Source organism: Monopterus albus, unplaced genomic scaffold (genome assembly GCF_001952655.1).
Source record: "Monopterus albus unplaced genomic scaffold, M_albus_1.0 scaffold51.1, whole genome shotgun sequence".
NCBI classification, from domain to species: domain Eukaryota; kingdom Metazoa; phylum Chordata; class Actinopteri; order Synbranchiformes; family Synbranchidae; genus Monopterus; species Monopterus albus.
Genome location: NW_018127931.1, coordinates 5004468 through 5024803, shown reverse-complemented (window position 1 = coordinate 5024803; position 20336 = coordinate 5004468). Strand labels below are relative to the sequence as shown.

At 41.6% G+C, this 20336-nt stretch overlaps 1 protein-coding gene across 2 annotated transcripts in view; it reads left to right on the top strand.

Annotated features, from left to right (window-relative positions):
* The window catches only part of nav3 (neuron navigator 3), a 495508-nt gene that overhangs the window by 71095 nt on the left and 404077 nt on the right, over window positions 1–20336 (top strand). The window contains exon 2 of one of the 2 annotated variants that reach the window (XM_020601357.1): window positions 7789–7975. The exons of the other annotated variant lie outside the window; for it this stretch is intronic. The gene's annotated coding sequence lies outside the window, so the exon portion shown is untranslated. The remainder of the gene's footprint in view (window positions 1–7788; window positions 7976–20336) is intronic. 2 annotated transcript variants of the gene reach the window in all.

Genomic DNA, 20336 nt, shown 5'->3' with positions numbered 1-20336 from the left:
TTGACGTTTCTGTGTAGTATGGGGCTAGCCCAACCGAGGGGATATAATGTATAGGCCTGGTGGGTTCAGGGTCTTTCATCTTACATCTGCCTGCGAGCAGTTTGGAGGTGCAAGATACCTGAGCGTGTAATGTTAATTTTACCTGTGATCCTTTGAATAAATCAGCACTGTTTTGAAGTTACTTGGACTGCCTTGTCTCTCAGAGTTAGCATGGTAGCGAGAACTGATTTAGCCCTTCAGATCATTCAGAAGTCTCTTCTTCACTGCCTTGGCATCCTCTGTGGTGGGGATGCAAGTGAACAAGGATGTGACATCATATGAAACCATGGTCTCGTCCTGGTCTGGCTGCAGTTGTTTGACTTTCCTCGTGAAGTCCTGGGAGTTAATTATGTGGTTTTCTGTGTTTCCCACCAAAGGAGCCAGAATGGTGGCCACGTGCTTGGCTATGTTGTAAGTCACAGAGTTGATGCTGCTGACAATGAGTCTGAGTGGGGCTCCTTCTTTGTGTATTTTGGGTAGGCCATAAAGGCAAGGGATGGCCTCCCTGGGGTATAGTCTGTAGTATAGTCAATAACTCCTCCTTTTCCAGCTTCTATAACCTTCTTCTTGCATCCACTGGAGGGTTCCTCTTCAGTGCTTCATAGGTGGTGGTGTCACCGAGGAGGTCAGAAACTCTGGTCTAATAGTCAGCTGAGTTTAGGACTATTGTACATCTGCCTTTGTCTGCTGGAAGGATTGTGATGGTTTCATCCTTCTCTAGTGCAGCCAAAGCCCTCCTTTCCTCAGGGGTAAGGTCCAAGGGTGGGACTTTGGCACTGCCCAAAGCAGCTGTGACCTTCATTCGCAGTTCTTCCGCCTCCATCTCAGCCAGCTTGTTGTTCCTAATGGCCAACTCTGTGGCTGTGATGAAGTCTAAATTACTTCACACATCAGTGGCTGTCTGCTGGTTATACTACATTTAGTTTGGAAAAATATGCTGTATAATTTTGGTGTATTTTCATTGGAAAAACTATTTATTAACTTCACTATTAGACAGCAGTGTCACCAAAATCACTCATCATTATGGATAGACTAGAAACCCCATCCATCCATCCATCTATACATCTTCTTCCACTTATCCGGAACCGGGTCGGGGGAAGCAGTCTAAGCAAAGATGCCCAGACTTCCCTCTCTCCAGACACTTCCTCCAGCTCCTCCGGGGGAATGCCAAGGTGTTCCCAGGCCAGCCGAGAGACATAGTCCCTCCAGCATGTCCTAGGTCTTCTCTGGGGCCTCCTCCCGGTGAGTCATGCCCAGAACACCTCCCCAGGAAGGCACCCAGGAAGCATCCGAAACAGATGCCCGAGCAACCTCAGCTGGCTCCTCTCAATGTGGAGGAGCAGCGGTTCTACTCTGAGCGTCTCCCGAGTGACCGAACTCCTCGCCCTATCTCTAAGGGTGCGCCCGGCCACCCTGCAGAGGAAGCTCATTTTGGCCGCCTGTATCCGGGATCTTGCCCTTTTGGTTATGACCCCAAGCTCATGACCATAGGTGAGAGTAGGAACGTAGATCAACCAGCAAATCGAGAGCTTTGCCTTACAGCTCAGCTCCTTCTTCACCATGGCAGACCGGTACATCGACCGTATTACTGCAGAAGCTGTACCGATCCGCCTGTAAACCATCCCAGTGCATGCCGAAGGTCCTGGTTTGATGAGCCAACAGGACAACATCATCTGCAAAAGCGGAGATGAGATCCTATGGTCCCTAAACCGGACTGTCTCCGGCCCCTGGCTGCACCTAGATATTCTGTCCATAAAGATAATGAACAGAACCAGTGACAAAGGGCAGCCCTGCTGGAGTCCAACATGCACCGGAAACAGGTCTGACTTACTGCCGGCAATGTGAACCAAGCTCTTGCTTCAGTCTTACAGGGACCGGACAGCCCTTAAGAGGGCCCCGGACCCCATAGTCCTGGAGCACCCCCCACAGGGTGCTGTGGGGGACACGGTTGAATGCCTTCTCCAAATCCACAAAACACATGTGGACTGGTTAGGCAAACTCTCATGAACCCTCCACCACCCTGAAGAGGGTATAGAGCTGGTCCAGTGTTCTGATGCTTCAGTTCAGCATAAGTTGCTTGTAATGTTGATTTGGGGAATGTGGAAAATGAAGGGATGGAGGATGGGTGGAAAACACCCAGCAGAGTGAGAGTAAAGCCACTGGGGAACAAGCTTGTAATTCTGAAATACAGACGAGCTGGACAGTGGTTGTAGTAGGTCACAGGCATATCTGCCTTCTCTTAACGTGAGTGAAGGTGGGTAATTGAGATGTTAATGGAGAGGATAATGATCCAGTGTGACCCCAGTGCCCTTCATTACTGCTGCTTTTGTCCTTTCTGTTAACAAATACAGAAAAGCCAGATCATTATTACATGCAGAGTTTACAGGACCCCAAGCATATCATTATGGTGTGATTGTGAAACTATTGCTATTTGCAGAGAGCAGCTGACAAGGCTTCTGATCCATGCATTCAGAAGCCAATTTACATTTCTGGTCAGTGCTGGTCACCTGCTTCTGCTGGCATTGTTCTCAATTCCACGCTCAGTTGCACATGAATTTGCAGAAAAATATTGACATATGAAGGCTTTCTTGCCAAAATGCAATGTATCCATTGAGGAAAAGATGTTCTTTTTGTGCAACATTTAAAGAAAAGTGCTCAAGTATTTATATTTTAAAGAATGGGTTTAAGATACCTGATAAATTGAATGATATTTAAAGATATTTCTTTAATTAGCCCCATCTCTCAAACATTTTGGAATGAGACCTGCAATAATGATGAAAGTCATTGAAAGTCTATAAGGATTTTGTAGATGGGTCTGTGATTCAGAAGGACAGTTCTTTGTCCAAAACTGAAGACAGACATGTAATAAATATTTTATTTTAAATATATTTATCGCTGCGGCCTGGGTTTGAGTCAGGGTTGTGTCAGGAAGGGCATCTGGCGTAAAACACATGCCAAATGTCACCATGGGAGTCGTCAGTATGACGATTCGCTGTGGCGACCCCTAAACGGGAAGAACCGAAAGTAACTTGGATTCTTTCTATCTTTATCTTAACATTAGGACATCAGATACTACCAAAAGTCATGGTTTTTAATAACCCCGAGATTTTGTGTTCTTATCTAAATTTTCTGTATATACTGTTAGGTCTGAATATATCTGGTATATTTTTGGTGAGTGATGGCAAGGGATGATCCCTAGCTACTGTGGCCTGCAGTTTCTTGGCACGATATTAATGATGCCATCAGATCTCAACTAACACAACAAAGTGTTATTAAATTGTCTTTTTTATTATTTAAATTTGCAGTTCTGACAGCAAGCATGTCTGAAGCAGATTATTGGCCTGGTGTGATTCGTTGTGTGGCAGAATATAGGAATAAAGACGACAGAATAAAAATGTTAGTAGCTGTCCACTTACAAGGGGACTGCAGTTTAGTTTAGGAGTAAAGGATTCACTACTATATGCTTTACACAAAAAAAGTTTTAAAATGTGTTTTGAATGGACATATGCAAAGGAGGAGTGAAAGGCCTGTTGTTAAGGCCTCATCCTGGCAGTGTTCCAGTCTCTTTGCTATGAATCTTATAAATGGTGATAACAGTCTTTTTGAAATCTAGGGGTGTAGTAGTTCTGAAACCTAAACCCCAAACCAACTGTGCAATAAAACCTAGGTAAGAAGCCAGTAAAAATCATTTATCAAAACATCTGCTAAATAAGCGTGAACTTGCCGAGAAGCAATAATTTCAGCTTTGCCTGCAGTCATCCACAGTAGGCATACGTTAATAGTGAGCTCATTGTGAGACAAGTTACTCTGTTGTTGATGTGAACTGTTAACTAAAAAGCTGTTTCTGATGGTTTTTTTTTCAAACTACAGCAATAAAACATCATAGAATCTTTACTGGAACTGGGTACATTAGAGTTAGACTATATCATTAAAAATTTTAAAAATATTTGTATAGAAATTTCATGTATTCTTCTACAAATCATCAGTTAATTTAACCTTTGTTTACTTTATAATTCTTGTAAAAAAAGTGATGGGTTTCGAGTCAGGGTTGCGTCAGGAAGGGCATCTGGCGTAAAACACGTACCAAATGTCAACATGAGAGCTGTCAGTGTGACGATTCACTGTGGCGACCCCTCAACGAGAAAAACCAAAAGTGACTTTCTTTCATTCTTGTAAAAATGTGTTCTTCTTTTTAGAATTTCCACATTGTTGGTGATTTAATAAACCAAGAAAAAAAAAAAACTCATTCTGTCTTATTCACCCTCAAATTAGGTACCTTGGAAGTAGTTGTGGGAAAGATTTAAAGGAGGGATGAAAGAAGTTAAAAACCACCTTGCTTTTGCTCACCTGACCAATTGTAGCATGAACTGGACATGATTGTCAGATTGTCTGTTTCTGGAAGTTAAAAAAAAACTGTTGGATGCAGTCACGTAGACAAGGATTTGTTTTGACGCATACCAAGGATTAAGGATGATATTCCAGTCAAGTAAATGAAACAAGGAAAGAGACTATACCCCAGGGTAATTTGTAAACATAGAAGAGTAACACATACTTTTGCCTTTATAGTGCCTCAAAATTGTATGGTTCTTGAGTAAATGTACTAGTTACTGTCCACCACTGGTTTCTTGTTGTCAGGTTTAATTTTAGCAATCTTGCAGTTTTCCCAGATCTCAGCAATTAATATTATGCGTGAAATGTCTTCAATTTACTTATATTTCCATATATGACATAAATTATTCTTTACTCTCACACAAAAATTTAGCATGAATTAGTTGGAACTCCACGAGGCTGCTCCAGACAGCCCACCAAAGCAGTGAAGACATGAGAGACAATGAGAAATTTTCACAGCCTCTCTCCAGACATAGTGATCTCATTCCTTACTGGGAGTACTGGTGCCTTGATCTACATCATGAGAGACAGTGCTCTGCATGATGGCATGCCAGTATTTTGTCAGAGATCACTCCTGTGTAAGCAGCCCCCCTCCTCAGTTCCTGGTGCTGTGAATCCCAGCCCCACCCTGCTAAACTCAGCGGGGAGCCTTATTATGCTTGCATCACAAAACCAATGTGTTTTGCTGGGTTTCTCTTGAGACTTGGTGTGTAGAGAGAAACGGCCTCCATGCTGCTGGTACAGCAGTTAATACAACATGCACTTGACTGGCTGATCAAACTGCAAAATCTATAAGGTGCTATGAACATTATACAGAGGTGAAAGGAAGTTAGAATTCTCTGAATGTTTGCGAAACAATTTTACAGCAGAAATTGTGCTCATGCAGACACCCAGGCTTTAAGTTCCTGCACTGGCAGTGTTTGTTTTCCATCTCAGCTGTCACTGGCCTATATGAATATTCAGATGAAACTGTTCCCATTCCTTTCTTGATATTTAACACTTCATATTTAATCCCCAAGTGAAACTATTCAGAAACAGTCATAACCTAGTTCTTGTTTGAAGTGATGGAAGTTAAAGGAAAACAGTATGATAACTAATGCATATTTGGTTTCAGGTTTTGCAGAATGATGCATATAAACAATGGTCTTTTTTGGTCTTTTTGGTGTTGTTTGTTCTGGCTAAACAGAGTTGGATCTTCTTTGGCTGGCAGGCTTTTGCATTCTGCTGTATTCTACTCTCCATTCTGCTTTCAAAGCCTCTCCATCTATATGAGAAACAATGATAATTGCCACAGTGAATAAGCTACATGCTAATGATGGAAAAACCAATTTGCCGAATTTGCTCTGTAGATGCTTTAAATATTATGTTTAAAAATGTTCCCACAACAGAGCTATTGTTATTTGTATATGTTTTATAAGCACTGTAGCACCTTATACTGTAGCAGTAGCTGTACTATTTGTTTGATGGGTTCCAGTGCTTTGTCTTGACCTCTGTCTGAATTTATGTAAACATGGTTCAAGTTAACATAAAGGTTTAACAGTTTGTTGATATGTATTATTTCTCTGTGTCCCCCTATTAACTGCTAAGCCTTAACTCACTTGTGCCTACTATTTTACAGTTGGAAACTGTATAGCTTGTTCCGTTGGACACTTTTTTATAGCTCAAAACACTAATACTGCAGTTGATTTAAGTATTTTTAGAAGATAAGAAAAACAAGTGCTTGAAGTGATCCAGTACACACTACTCGTTTGAGAAGCACTGCATCTCGCCTCAGCAGATGAGGGGAGCAGTGGGCAGTGACATGAAGCTGCAGTCAAGTTTAGGAGCTATGTGCTGGCTACAGTGTGGGAGCCCGAGGGGGTTAGCAACTCCAAAAAGAGACATGAGCTCTCTTTATGCTAATCACTCCTGTCACTTTTGTTTACTGCAGTTACTTCACGTGTGGCTGTTAATACTGAAGTGTTTGTTGCTGATGCTAACAAAACATTTCCCGTTGCTGCTCCTACACATCAAAACCCTGAATGTCTGTTGTAGAGAATGTGAAGTTGTCATCATGCTGTGTTGAATTTCGGGTAAATGCACCATGTTGGGGATCACACTCACTATCCATTATAGAGATATACACACATATAAGTAAATTCTAAAACTGAATACTATCCCATACAGCCACATACAGTAGTGGATGCTTCAGCTATGTCCATTTTAGTGTTCAGTTTGATGCGTTCATCTGTAGTGCTCGTGCCATCTGCCAACAGCTGCTAGCTAGCATTAGCTCCCAAACCAGGAACTGAGATTAGATTAGATTAGATTCAACTTTATTGTCATTACCCATGTTTAAGTACAATGCAATGAAATGCAGTTTAGCATCTAACCAGAAGTGCAATAACAGCAGTGCAGAGTGCACAGTATCTACAGTCTGTACAGTCAGAACTAATTTACTGATGGATATGTACAATTGATATTTACAGTAAGATATATAGGGTAATGTACAATATACAGTAGACTATGGATTCAAATTACAAGTACATTAAGCTTATGGAACACTAGTGTAATGGGATGAGATGGAATGAAACTGTGCAAAATAAGAAGACAACAATATGTTACATGAGTGAACAATGGATGTATCAGCATATGAACAGAGTGCAAATGAATACAGAGCAGTATTCTGTGAGTAGAGTATGCGCAAATTAACAGGGATCCGATTGCACAGTCATTTTTCAGTGTGTTGCTCTCATCGACAGGATCGCTAGGTCCGCTATGAGTTAGCTACAGTGAGCTAAGGTTATCATCCACAGTCAGTAAGGTGAAATATAAAACATTTAAGCAACTTTTTAGCCAAACAAAACAAGAATGTATGCAGGTAAATGAAGTGCCTCACTCCCAAAATGGCACCCCCCCCTCCCAACATTCAGCACGGCATGATGTACTTTTATATTCTCTATTGTGAAGAAGTAACGGGAAACCACAGCTTTACAGAATATTAGCAATATTAGATATCAAGTGAACGAAGCCTTTCTTACTCATGTTAATTAGCTGCATCCAAACTGAATTGCTTATTGATCCATTCACTGGAAAGTGAAGTTGCTCAATGAATGACACTAATTTAGCACATTCATGCGAACCCTGACTATAAGGTATTTTCTGAGCTGCTCCTTGGATGTAGCACTTTTCTTCAATTATTTGCTTATTTAAAGTCATTAAAACTTGGAACAATTTAATAAAAATTAGAAGAGGAGTCATGAAATTCCTGAAGCACACACTGTAAAATCACCTAGTGTGAAATCACCTTTGTACCCAGCAGCCCTGACGTGTTATACACCAGAACAGTCATTACAGTAGCTGTTGTTCCCTCTGTTGCAGGTATAGGAAGGAGCCTGTAATGATGCCCTGGGAGGCTGGCTGGTTTTATGAGTGAACACTGGCACTCAGCACTCACCAAGCTAGGCATCACACCTCTGCGTCAGACTGGACCTTATTAATTAACTTCCCATGACTCTTATCCTTTCTCTCTCAGCCATCTAATAGACCTGACACAACTGGTTCACAGGTGAGCTGTCTGATACACCACACAAGAAGAGAGCTGGATGTTGCTAAATGTTACAATGGAACTACTTTTTCAGTCCACACTGACCCAACTGGTATTCTGAGCATCCTTCTGTCCATGCTTTTTGTTTGTATTGATCCATCTCCTCTGTGACTCAGATTTAAAAAGTCTAATGGCTGCATCTCATGGGAGCCCTCATCCTCACCCCCTTACCTGAACATAATGGTTATCCACCTTTTATCATCCCACCTCACCTTCACGTTACTGCTGACCTGCCTCTGCCAACGTCAAAGCTATGTGTACAGGGTGGACCTTCATATGTCAGTTCCCCATCAATCCTGATCCAGAACACTGAGTTCACAGCTTCTAAATATCATTGATTCAAGCCTTGAAATGCTTTTCTCCTCTCTTCACTCCCTCCTTCCCCTTTCTTCCTGGGGTTGAGGAGAATTAGATCTTTTTGTATTGAAAAAAACAAAACAATATTGGATGGGAAAATTGCCCCAGAAATTAGATTTAACATAGTATCATCTGGGCAGGTAGGGTTGGGGGTTGCAGTGCGATGTGCAGAAAATGATAAAATAGTTTCAATCAAAGGCAAAGCAGTGTAAATGAAATTACTTTCCTGGATTTTTGATTTAATCCTATCCAACATAAACATGTTCATAGGATGTAGGCTCATCATAATTTAATTTCTTTCAAACTCTTCTACAGCTATGTGCTTGAAGTCAGCATCTGGTGTTAGTTTGTCTGCATTTGCATGGTGTTGGGATGTAATTTAAGAGATGTGACCGAAAATGTCAATTTAATTAGATTTGCTTTTCTAAGATATGGTCACTGGGTTGGGAGTGAGTGGCTGCCCCAGGTGAAGGGGTTTAAGTATCTCGGGGTTTCAGTCACGAGTGAGGTTAAAATTGAGCAATGAGATTGAGGTGGATAGGGGCAGCATCAGCAGTAATGCCGACGTTGTACCAGACTGTTATGATGAAGATGGGAGATAAGCTAAAAGGCAAAGCTCTCAATTTATCAGTCAGTCTATGCTCCAATCATCACGAGCATTTATGCATATGGAAACATTCCAGTATTCATCACGTATGGTCATGAGCTGAAAGAAAGAATGAGATCGTGAATACAAGCAGCCAAAATGAGTTTCCTTCATAGGGTGGCTGGACTTAGCCTTAGAGATAGGGTGCAGAGTTTGAACTTCTGGAAGTAGAACCACTGCTACTTCACATCAAAAAGTGCCAGTTGAGGTGGTTTGGGCATCTTATCAGGATTCCTCGATGGCACCTCCCTTTGGTGGTTTTTCAGGCACATCCAATTGGTAGGAGACCCTGGGGTAGACCCCGGACACGCTGAAGAGATTATATATCTTATTTGGCCTGAAATTTCAGTTTTTCATCAATGATACTACTGTTGCCAAGTGCTTATTTTTTGTGGGTATTACAAGCTGTTATTTCTGTCCGCTTACAGTTTGATGATATTAAGCAGGGCTAATGTAGCTCTTGAGGTTGAATGTAACATACAACAGATGCCTATTTAATTTGGTCTCCAGATATTTTGGCTCATTGACCAGGCTTTCCTGTGGGATCCAAAGATGTTTTGCTTTGGAATATTGATTTCTCTCTGGTAGGTCAGGCTCCAGCTTCTGCTGCTTTATTATGAGTGTGATGCTACATGGAAAATATCAAAATCTGTCTTTAACTTGATAATTTGAGAATTTTGTTCCAAAGAGTCATTTTTATAGTGGAAATCCTCCTTGAAAAAAATTATGCAATTGAATCCAAATTACAACTACTTAAAGGTAAGGTTGGCAATCCTGGAAAAACCAGCAGGAGGAAGCGCAATTTTAAAAGTATACAACTGAAGAAATCCCACCCTTCTCTTTTGACTTTCCTCCAAAGCCACTCCTCCAAAACACAGTGTGCACTGCCTGACTACTACTTACAGATTTCAGGAAAATAACAAATGCCCCCCAAACAAAACAAAACTGATATTTACCTGTCCAGCAGAAATACGGCCACCACGTTGTCCATATTTCTTCCCCTTTTGTTCTCTTTGTTTGTCGCCATTGTTCAAAAGCCACACCTATGTTAATTTTGGTTTTACTTCTTGCAGCATCCAACTTTTTTATTCTTGTAACTTTCTTGAATATGGTGTTAAGAGCCCAGATTTGCAGCCTCGAACTTGGCCAAATAAAGGTGATTATCCTTTTAGTCTCTAATACAATTAAAGCTCTAAAAGTGGTAAAGTAGAACACCGTGCAACAAGAACCTCTCTTTCAGATGTAAGACAGAGACAAATTTCAACTAAAATGCTTTTAAGTTTTCATTGAAATTCTGGGTCCCTCTGCTCAGGGACATCCATTCCCCTTATTGCATCTTGGCTCTCATAAGAGATATTATACAGCTCCTACACAGCCTGACTGTCTTGTATTGATTGGTGGTTATGTTTTGAGTGACAGCCAGCATGCTAATGTGCCACAGTCTCATGAGACATGGCTCTCTGTGTTAAGGATAAAGGAGGTCAAAGGGCCTCAGTGCCTAAATTGAATGTGTAGCGTACATCAAATCTTCAATTCATCAATTATGCAACTGATGTGACTTGGCAGGTAATGTTCAGTTTTGCTTTGATGCAACCTGTACAACCAAATACACATGGATTGGGCAGGACAATTTAAACTTGGGGTGAACCACTAAGTAAAGACTTTTTTGTGGTTTTGTTACTGTACAGATGGGTTCAATATTGAGGGTGGATTTCAACAGTAGCACCTCTGTAAGCTCTTTGTATTTGTGATGACAAGAGGTATTCCATAAGCTGGTCATTGTTGCAAGATCAGCCTCCAGCAGGTGACTGATTGCTTTAAAGAAGCTCATTTTAGAAATTATGACAACCTGTGTGCTTTATCCTACCCATCTTGCAGCTAAGACATTCAATATTTGACAGGAAATATTGATTTGAAATAGGTATATTACAAACTAGCAAGTAAATTACAATAAAATAAAATAAAACAGTCTAAACAGTCCGTTGGTGGAATTTATTATCGTCAAGGAGTGAGGCACTAGATGAATTCTACCAGGCCATCAGTGAACAACAGACAGGACACCCAGACAGATTCCTCATCATAGCTGGGGACTTCAATCACACAGATTTAAAGGTTTTTTTGCTCAAACTGCGCCAACATGTGGACTTTCCAATGAGAGGAGACAACACATTGGACTTTGTGTACACTACATGCAAGGGAGCATACAAAGCCTCCCCCCTCCCCCACCTGGGTCTCTCTGATAACATCACCATTATGCTGAGACCTGCATACAGACCCAGAGTGAGGGTCATCAGACCAACACAAAAGGAGGTACGTGTGTGGCCGGAGGGGGCTTTGTATGCTCTGAAGGACTGTTTTGACACTATAGACTGGGGCATTTTCAAACAAGCAGCCACTCATAACAATCACATAGACATAGAGGAATACACTGAGGCTGTCACAGCATACATCACAAAGTGCAATGATGATGTCACTCAGCAAAAATATCACTGTTCGTGCTAACCAGAAGCCATGGATGACAGGTGAGGTTCACAGAATCTTGAGGACCCGGGATGCAGCCTTTAGGGTTGATGACACCGCAGGCCTGATAACAGCAAGAGCCAACCTGTCCTGTGGAATCAGGGAGGCAAAACGCCAATACAGCAAGAAAATACAGTATCTGGACACTTCAGTGACACTAGAGATGCACAGAGTCTCTGGCAAGGCATCCAGACCCTCACAGGCTATAAACCCCCACCTTGGAACTGTGACAGTGACATCTCTCTACTTAACAGCCTCAATGACTTCTTTGGCCGCTTTGAAACACAGAACACACCAGCACAGAAAACCAACCCCTCCCCCAGGTGAGCAGGCTGTGTGTCTGTCCGTAGTCAGCGTGAAGAAGACTGTCTCCAAGATCAACCCACGCAAGGCAGCTGGACCGGATAACATACCTGGTCATGTTTTAAACAACTGTGCCAAGGAGCTCAAGGATGTCCTCACGAACATCTTTAACATCCCTCTGAGCCAAGCAGTTTCAAGGCTGCCACAATAATTCCACTTCCAAAGAAGCCCCACCCAACCAGTTACAATGACTATCAGCCTGTAGCACTGACTTCAGTTATTATGAAGTGCTTCGAGCGGCTGGTCATGCAGAATGTCAAGTCCATCCTTCCTCCCTCTCATGACCCATTTCAGTTTGCATACAGGTCAAACAGGTCCACAGAGGATGCCATTACTGCTGTTCTCCATCCAGCCCTCACCCACCTAGATTCAAAGAACTCTTACATGCGAATGCTGTTCCTAGACTTCAGTTCAGCGTTCAACACAATCATCCCACAGCAGCTTATAATAAAACTTGGACACTTGGGACTCAAAGGGGCTCCGCAGGGCTGTGTGCTCAGCTCATTGCTCTTCACACTGCTGACCCACGACTGTGTGCCAACCTACAGCACCAACCAGATTGTCAAGTTTGCAGATGACACGACTGTAGTTGGCCTCATTACCAACAATAATGAGGCCAACTACAGGAGTGAGGTGTGCCAACTGGTACGGTGGTGTAAGGACACTAACGTCTCCCTCAGTGTGGGGAAGACTAAAGAAGTCGTTGTGGACTTTAGGAGGAAATCTCTAAAGCATCCACCACTGGCCATCAACTGTGCTGTAGTGGAGAGAGTGAGCAGCACCAAGTTCCTGGGGGTGCACATCTCTGAGGACCTCTCCTGGACCAACAACACCACATCACTGGCCAAGAAAGCTCAAACACGCCTCTACTTCCTCCGCAAACTGAGGAGAGCCAGTGTCCCACCCCCCATCATGTGTTCCTTCTACCGGGCATCATTGAAAGAGTCATCACTGGCTGCATCACTGTGTGGTACGGAGCCTGTACTGCCTCCTGCAAAAAGACCCTGCAACGCATTGTGAATATAGCCAACAAGATCATCGGCACCCCTCTGCCTTCCCCCAAGGACATTTTTAACACCCACCTCACCCACAGAGCCTTCAGCATTGCTGAGAACACCTCCCACCCCACACACTCCCACTTCAGACTCCTGCCTTCAGGGAGAAGGTATTGGAGTCTTCAGGCCCACTCCACCAGACTTACAAACAGCTTTATCCACCAGGCTGTGAGGATGCTGAACACTCATCACTACCTCCCCCACTCTGCCCCTGGACCGTAACCCACCACAGAACATAAAAAGACTAGTGCTGCTGTTTGCACAAACTCAATACATTACCCCTTTCTGTGATATTATGTGTGAATCTGCTGCTGACTGTTTTTTTTTTCTGGCCTTTATGGAAGAGTGGCAAGAAGAAAGCCATTTCTTAAAGATATCCATAAAAAGTGTTGTTTAAAGTTTGCCACAAGCCACCTGGGAGACACACCAAACATGTGGAAGAAGGTGCTCTGGTCAGATGAAACCAAAATCGAACTTTTTGGCAACAATGCAAAATGTTATGTTTGGCGTAAAAGCAACACAGCTCATCACCCTGAACACACCATCCCCACTGTCAAACATGGTGGTGGCAGCATCATGGTTTGGGCCTGCTTTTCTTTAGCAGGGACAGGGAAGATGGTTAAAATTGATGGGAAGATGGATGGAGCCACATACAGGACCATTCTGGAAGGAAACCTGATGGAGTCTGCAAAAGACCTGAGCCTGGGACGGAGATTTGTCTTCCAACAAGACAATGATCCAAAACATAAAGCAAAATCTCCAATGGAATGGTTCACAAATAAACATATCCAGGTGTTAGAATGGTCAAGTCAAAGTCCAGACCTGAATCCAATCGAGAATCTGTGGAAAGAACTGAAAACTGCTGTTCACAAATGCTCTCCATCCAACCTCACTGAGCTCGAGCTGTTTTGCAAGGAGGCATGGGCAAAAATTTCAGTCTCTCGATGTGCAAAACTGATAGAGACATACCCCAAGCGATTTACAGCTGTAATCGCAGCAAAAGGTGGCGCTACAACGTATTAACTTAAGGGGGTTGAATAATTTTGCACGCCCAATTTTTCAGTTTTTTATTTGTTAAAAAAGTTTGAAATATCCAATAAATTTCGTTCCACTTCATGATTGTGTCCCACTTGTTGTTGATTCTTCACAAAAAATTACAGTTTTATATCTTTATGTTTGAAGCCTGAAATGTGGCAAAAGGTCACAAAGTTCAAGGGGGCCGAATACTTTCGCAAGGCACTGTACATTTCATAAGCGATTATGCATCTCATCACCAACGCCCCTGGTGATGCTAACCACCTGACAATCTTCTTATTATTATTTGGAGTACTGTCACTGTTTGCACATGGCTTTGAGTTTCATCATAGTCTATTAGGATGTACAATTTAGTTTATCCTTATTACCTTATTTCAGTTTTCATATTCTATTCATTCTGTGTTTATTCTACTTTTATTCTATTTTAGTTTTTTAAATGGTATGGGCATTCAACATTAGGTGAGAGAGAAATGGTATTTTCATTTTTCTGTATGTCCTGCACATATAGTGAGTTGACAATAAAAAATCTTTGATCTTATGATGAGTAACCAATTAAAGTACAAATACAAAAGCAGGTGGATTTTAAAACATGCTTAAATAGACATTAATATCTACATGTCGAACTTGATCCCAGAGTTTTAAATCAGTTCCTGGAAGCATTTGAATCATATTGTCTTTGCAAATACATAGAAGTGAATTAAGATTTAACAGTGTTTGTTTTGCCGGAGAGCCACAAGAGCCTGAATGGCTCAGAGAGAGGTCAATACGATCCCCCTCCTCTGCAAGATATTTAAGCTGTGTTTTAAATTATTTATAATAGCGCTAATCCTCTTGATGTAGTGTTTATTAGCCTGTCTTATTTATTGTTGTTTCTCTGTGACTCCAGGGGAGAATTAAGGTCTCTATCTATTTTGTCTGTGAGAGGTGTAATTACTATTTGGCAATAGTTTGTCTTTTCTGACTTTATACCATGTTCCAATGTCAGGCTAATTAGCTTGCAGTCTAATTCTGCCCTATCATTAGGGGTTTTGAGATACATGGCTTCAACTGGGTTTAAGGAAAATAGCTTGTTTTTCCCTCCAGTTGTATTTTGATGCATTCAGCAAAGTAACCCTGATATTGTATGCAACCCAGCCAAGCTTTCATTACCAATTAACTGCAAAAACGATCTCTTTAATTCACAGGTCGTTTTCCATTTTCTTTCTCATTAACTTAAGGGAGTGCGTAGTCTGGCTCATAATTTAATATCTTTGCTAATCTTTTACACAAGCTTTGATGGAATGAATACAAATAATATCATTTCCACTGCCTCAGTGTCACACCCCGTTAACCTTGCATTCCACTGAACAACTGCTCATTAAGGGCGCCAGTTTACCTCCTGCATATGCATTTATGCACAGGGAAACATTCCAGTATTCTCCATTCATAACAGTGTTATCAGGATCTTTAGAGAGAGAAGGAATGGGATGCAAGGCTCACTGGAATTTTTTCTTGTATAGCAGAGTGCCCCATCAAACATGTAGTCCTAATACATTCTGGTGGTTCTCACAGCTACATGTCTTGCTCCCCCCTGAATCACATCCCTCTGTCACATATTTTATTCAATTATGCTATGTTGTTAAAAATGTAAAATATTAAGACTGATCACCTCTTTTACCTCACTGAAAAGTGCTTCTTAATCTAATTTTTTGCAGTGCTGCATTTGCTTAACCTTATTCATAATTCTTAAATTCTGTCCTGCCGATATTGCCAGCACACAGTGGTTTTGATTCATGTACTCTTAAATGCTGTTGTCACTGCAGCTTAGTCTAGTTTTAATAAATGGGCTAAAATGCAAGGCATTTTACCTTTTGTTTAATGCATTTCATCTTGCTGTGTAACATTGTATCTTCAACACAAAAGCATATAAAAGAAACCATTCTAGTATGGTTGCCTATGAGCTCCTTTACACACTGCATCTGCAAATAGCCTCAGTCAGAACAGTCATTTAGCTACCAGGCACTGGTGTAAATGTGCATCAATGTGTTATGTAATTTATTTGGTTTATTTTTCAATTATATCATGGATCTAACTCTGTTAGTCAGTGACTCACCAGCTCCTGATGAGCTGGAAAGACTGTGGACAGACAAAAGGTCTTCACAGGCCGACCAATGGCAAAAATGTGCTGGACAACAGCAGTTGCACGCGTGTCTCGGACACACATTTGATAGAATGGAGTTCTATTAGTTGCATTAAAAATGTGTCTAAAAATGAATGTGCTCTGTCTGAATTGGCCTTCAATGCACCTGTGTATGTGCCTCGCCACAGAGAAATGTTACTAGAGAAAACAATTGTCTTTTCAACTGCTGCAAGGTGGTCTGATTCCAGGTACTTCTTAACCAGGAAAGCCAGTTTGTGATGTATTTCTTGGAAGTATACTCATTTGTCCTGTAAAAACAGGTGTCAATTCCCATTTAGTTTAACTGAAGTCTGCAGTGGACAATTTTAAGCATGTTTTCTGTTTATGTGTGACCTTAACTAGTTCTGCTCTGTGTATTAACTATGCTTCTAACTATTAACTATTCACACTAAAACTAATACATCAAATTTTTTCCAGTAGTTCCTGGAGAAAAAGGTGTAAACCACAAGTTTACATTTAAAGTTACAGCATGCACTATTTCATCTTTAGTCAGCAAAGTCTATTTTTAGCAGTGCCTCTGTTTATCCCAGATGATCAACTTCACGTCACTAACACCCATCTTGACAACTTTCAAAATGGTATCTATCCGGATACTGAGATAACACACATCTGTGATGCTTGCTTTAAGAACAGTTTTTACCCAGCAACAGTATTTTGTTTTTTAGTGGTTATGTTTTATATGTTTTTATTCTATATGTTATGTTTTTATTTATATTACTGTACTGACTGGATGTCACAAATTTTTACTGTACGTGTTACAGTGACAATAAAGATGATCTATCTATCTACTACAGGCAAATGTTAGGGGATCGGCAAAATCAGTAGGCTTCATCATCTGGGGACCATGAGCATCTGTACAAAATTCCACAGCAATCCATTCAATAGCTGCTGAAATATTTCAGTTTGGATTAATGATTTGTATTGACCACCCCACATACAAACTGACATCGCCATCCCTGGAGTCATGTGTAAATGTTGGTTTTACTATTTAAACAAAATCAGCAATCTTGATTTATTTATGTGAATCAGTATTCTACCAACCTGTACTCTTCCCCTACATTGTTGACCGAAGAGGAATCTGTCGTCTTGAAGACACTAATTCCATCATGTGCCCCTGACCTCAACCTGAGCGTATGCTCACCAGTGTCACCAAGATGGATCAGGAAAAATGAGATGTAATAATACAAAAGGGAGGGATGATAGAAGGCAGGAAGCTGGGACTGGGGAGGGGATCTCGGGATGGCTTGAGCTCAGTTGTCAGTCTCACATTCCTAGTTTGCTGCTGATGCCTGCCCATTATCAGGTGACTGGCCTTCATCATGCGAGCTATCTCTGCATTATGTGGTTATTAATGTGCTTGGCTATCATGGCACACTGCCTGTTTGCAGCCTGTTTTCATTATGGCAGCAAAGCAGTGGTGCATCCTGCAGGTCTGGGATGTCATATGAATTAGAAGATTTTCATTTTGGAAGTATTCATCTGGAAAGATTGGTGTATGTGAGAGTATGGGTGAAATGCATACCCCTGATACACATAAATAAATTACATTAAAAATATCAATTAAAGCACAGAGTTGCAGCATTGGCACAGAGGAGATCCAGGATGTTGAAACAGCCTGTCACTTTCAGCTCTACTTTCCCCAGAGACCCTTCTTGGATGTTCATGCTTGCCCAGAACAGCTGGGGCGTGGGTGAGGCATGTTAATGGTAGCTAATTAACAGCACCAGAGGTTAGTCATGTTCCAGCCATGTTCTCATTCAAAAATAATGAATGGACAACACCAGTGGCTGATGACTTCTCTCTGTAGCCCTGCGCTCTACAGCAGTAACTCCCCTGAGGGCATTCTGTATTGTCAATAGCTGCATTTATATGGACCCTATTTCTCCCTAATATTTTCAATTGGAATGAGAGGCGTGGTGTAAAGCTTTGTTTATCCATTCAATAGGAAAATATTAGCCATGAAAACACTTGATCCTATTATTTCCCTCTTGTTGGCATATATAGATAGATATATTTTTTTCTGCACATGCTTGCTCCATATAGGGGTTAACATTAAGTGACGTCCCAGGAGGGACAGAAGCATAATGGCAGCAAAACGAACTCATCTATGGCTATAGTTGTAGTGCTGCCGAAGTGCACTGAAGCAAAACTGCCATTTTTTTATCCAAGTGAGAAGAAAAAATATTTGCATAATCCATCTGATTTTCATTTACATGAAGGGCATGAAGAACAAATCATCAGTAAAGTTACATCAGCCAAGAAAACCAGTAAAAACAAATGGAGTGGTCTAAGTGGTTGCATTCAAATTTAAGATGTGTTGACTAATTCACAGCATCAACTCATGCACTGAGGAATGTGCAAGACAACATTCTACCTTAAAAGTCACCAGTTGCATTTCAGCAGCACAGTATAGCTGGGTTGCTAGCAAAACGTTAATTAACATGAAAAACCAGCAAAACATTTTTTCATTTTTGGAACAACTAAGAGGGTTAAAGTTTCCAATTTAACCTTTATTTATTCAAAGTGGGTCCACTGAAAAGCTACCACTCTTTTTCAGGGATGCCCTGTTCACATTAATACATTCACACCTGGAAGCTACCCAGTACAACCACAGACTGCATGACCTCTGGTCACTGAGCAGTTTCACTCGAGCAGTGGGGGTTTAAGGGCCTTGCTCAAGGGGACCATAGAGGTGCTACTGAGGGTGGAGCAAGCAATGCTTTGCCACCCAGATTTAATCCTGCCGGTCCAAGGATTGAACCAGCAGTCACAAGCTCGCTTCTCTAACCCTTAGCCCACCACTCTGACTATAGAAAATTAGTTAAACAATGGTAATAAAACCAGGTTCACGCACATATTGGGCTAGCTAATGAGTTGGCTTCTACCAGTGATGCTAGCTAAATAACCAACATTGATGCCATCATTAATGCAAGTGCAGCCACTTTGCATTTGTCAAAGTTCTATTCAGATTAAATGTTTTGCGTATGTAACTAACTTATTTGACCTACATCCATATAAACAATTAAGTTGAATGATTTTAATCTGAATGAAAATATATTACCCATTTAAACACAGCAAATATGAGTCTAATGAAGAAAGTACTTTTCAGTTACTGGGATATACAGTGAGGAACAGAAGTATTTGAACACCTTGCGATTTTGCAATTTCTCCCACTTAGAAATCATGGAGGGGTCTGAAATTCACATTGTAGGTGCATTCCCACTCTGAGAGACAGAATTTAAAAAAAATTTCAGGAAATCACATTGTATGATTTTTAAAGAATTTATTTGTCTTGCACTGCTGAACATAAGTATTTGAACACCTGAAAAAATCAGTGTTAATATTTGGTACAGAAACCTTTGTTTGCAATTACAGAGGTTAAACGTTTCCTGTAGTTCTTGACCAGGTTTGCACACACTGCAACAAGGATTTTGGCTCACTCCTCCACACAGATCTCCTCTAGATCTGTCAGGTTTTGGGGCTGTCGCTGAGCAACGCGGAGTTTAAGCTCCCTCCAAAGATGTTCTATTGGATTGAGGTCTGGAGACTGGTTAGGCCACTCCAGAACCTTGATATGCTTCTTACGGAGCCACTCCTTGGTTATCCTGGCTGTGTGCTTCGGGTCGTTGTCATGTTGGAAGACCCAGCCACGACCCATCTTCAATGCTCTGACTGAGAGAAGGAGGTTGTTGCTCAAAATCTCACAATAAATGGCCCCAGTCATCCTCTCCTTAATACAGTGCAGACGTCCTGTCCCCTTCGCAGAAAAGCACCCCCAAAGCATGATGTTACCACCCCCATGCTTCACAGTAGGGATGGTGTTCTTGGGATGCAACTCATCCTTCTTTTTCCTCCAAACACGACGAGTGAAGTTTAGACCAAAAAGGTCTACTTTGGTTTCATCTGGCCACATGACTTTCTCCCATGCCTCCTCTGGATCATCCAGATGGTCTTTGGCAAACTTCAGACGGGCTGAGGGAGACTGACAGTCGTCTTTAGCCTCTTCCATTTTCTAACAATTGCTCCAACAGTTGATCTATTTTCACCAAGCTGCTTGGCAATTGCCCCGTAGGCCTTTCCAGCCTTGTGGAGGTCCACAATTTTGTCTCTGGTGTCTTTTGACAGCTCTTTGGTCTTGCCCATGGTAGTAGTTGGCGTCTGACTGAC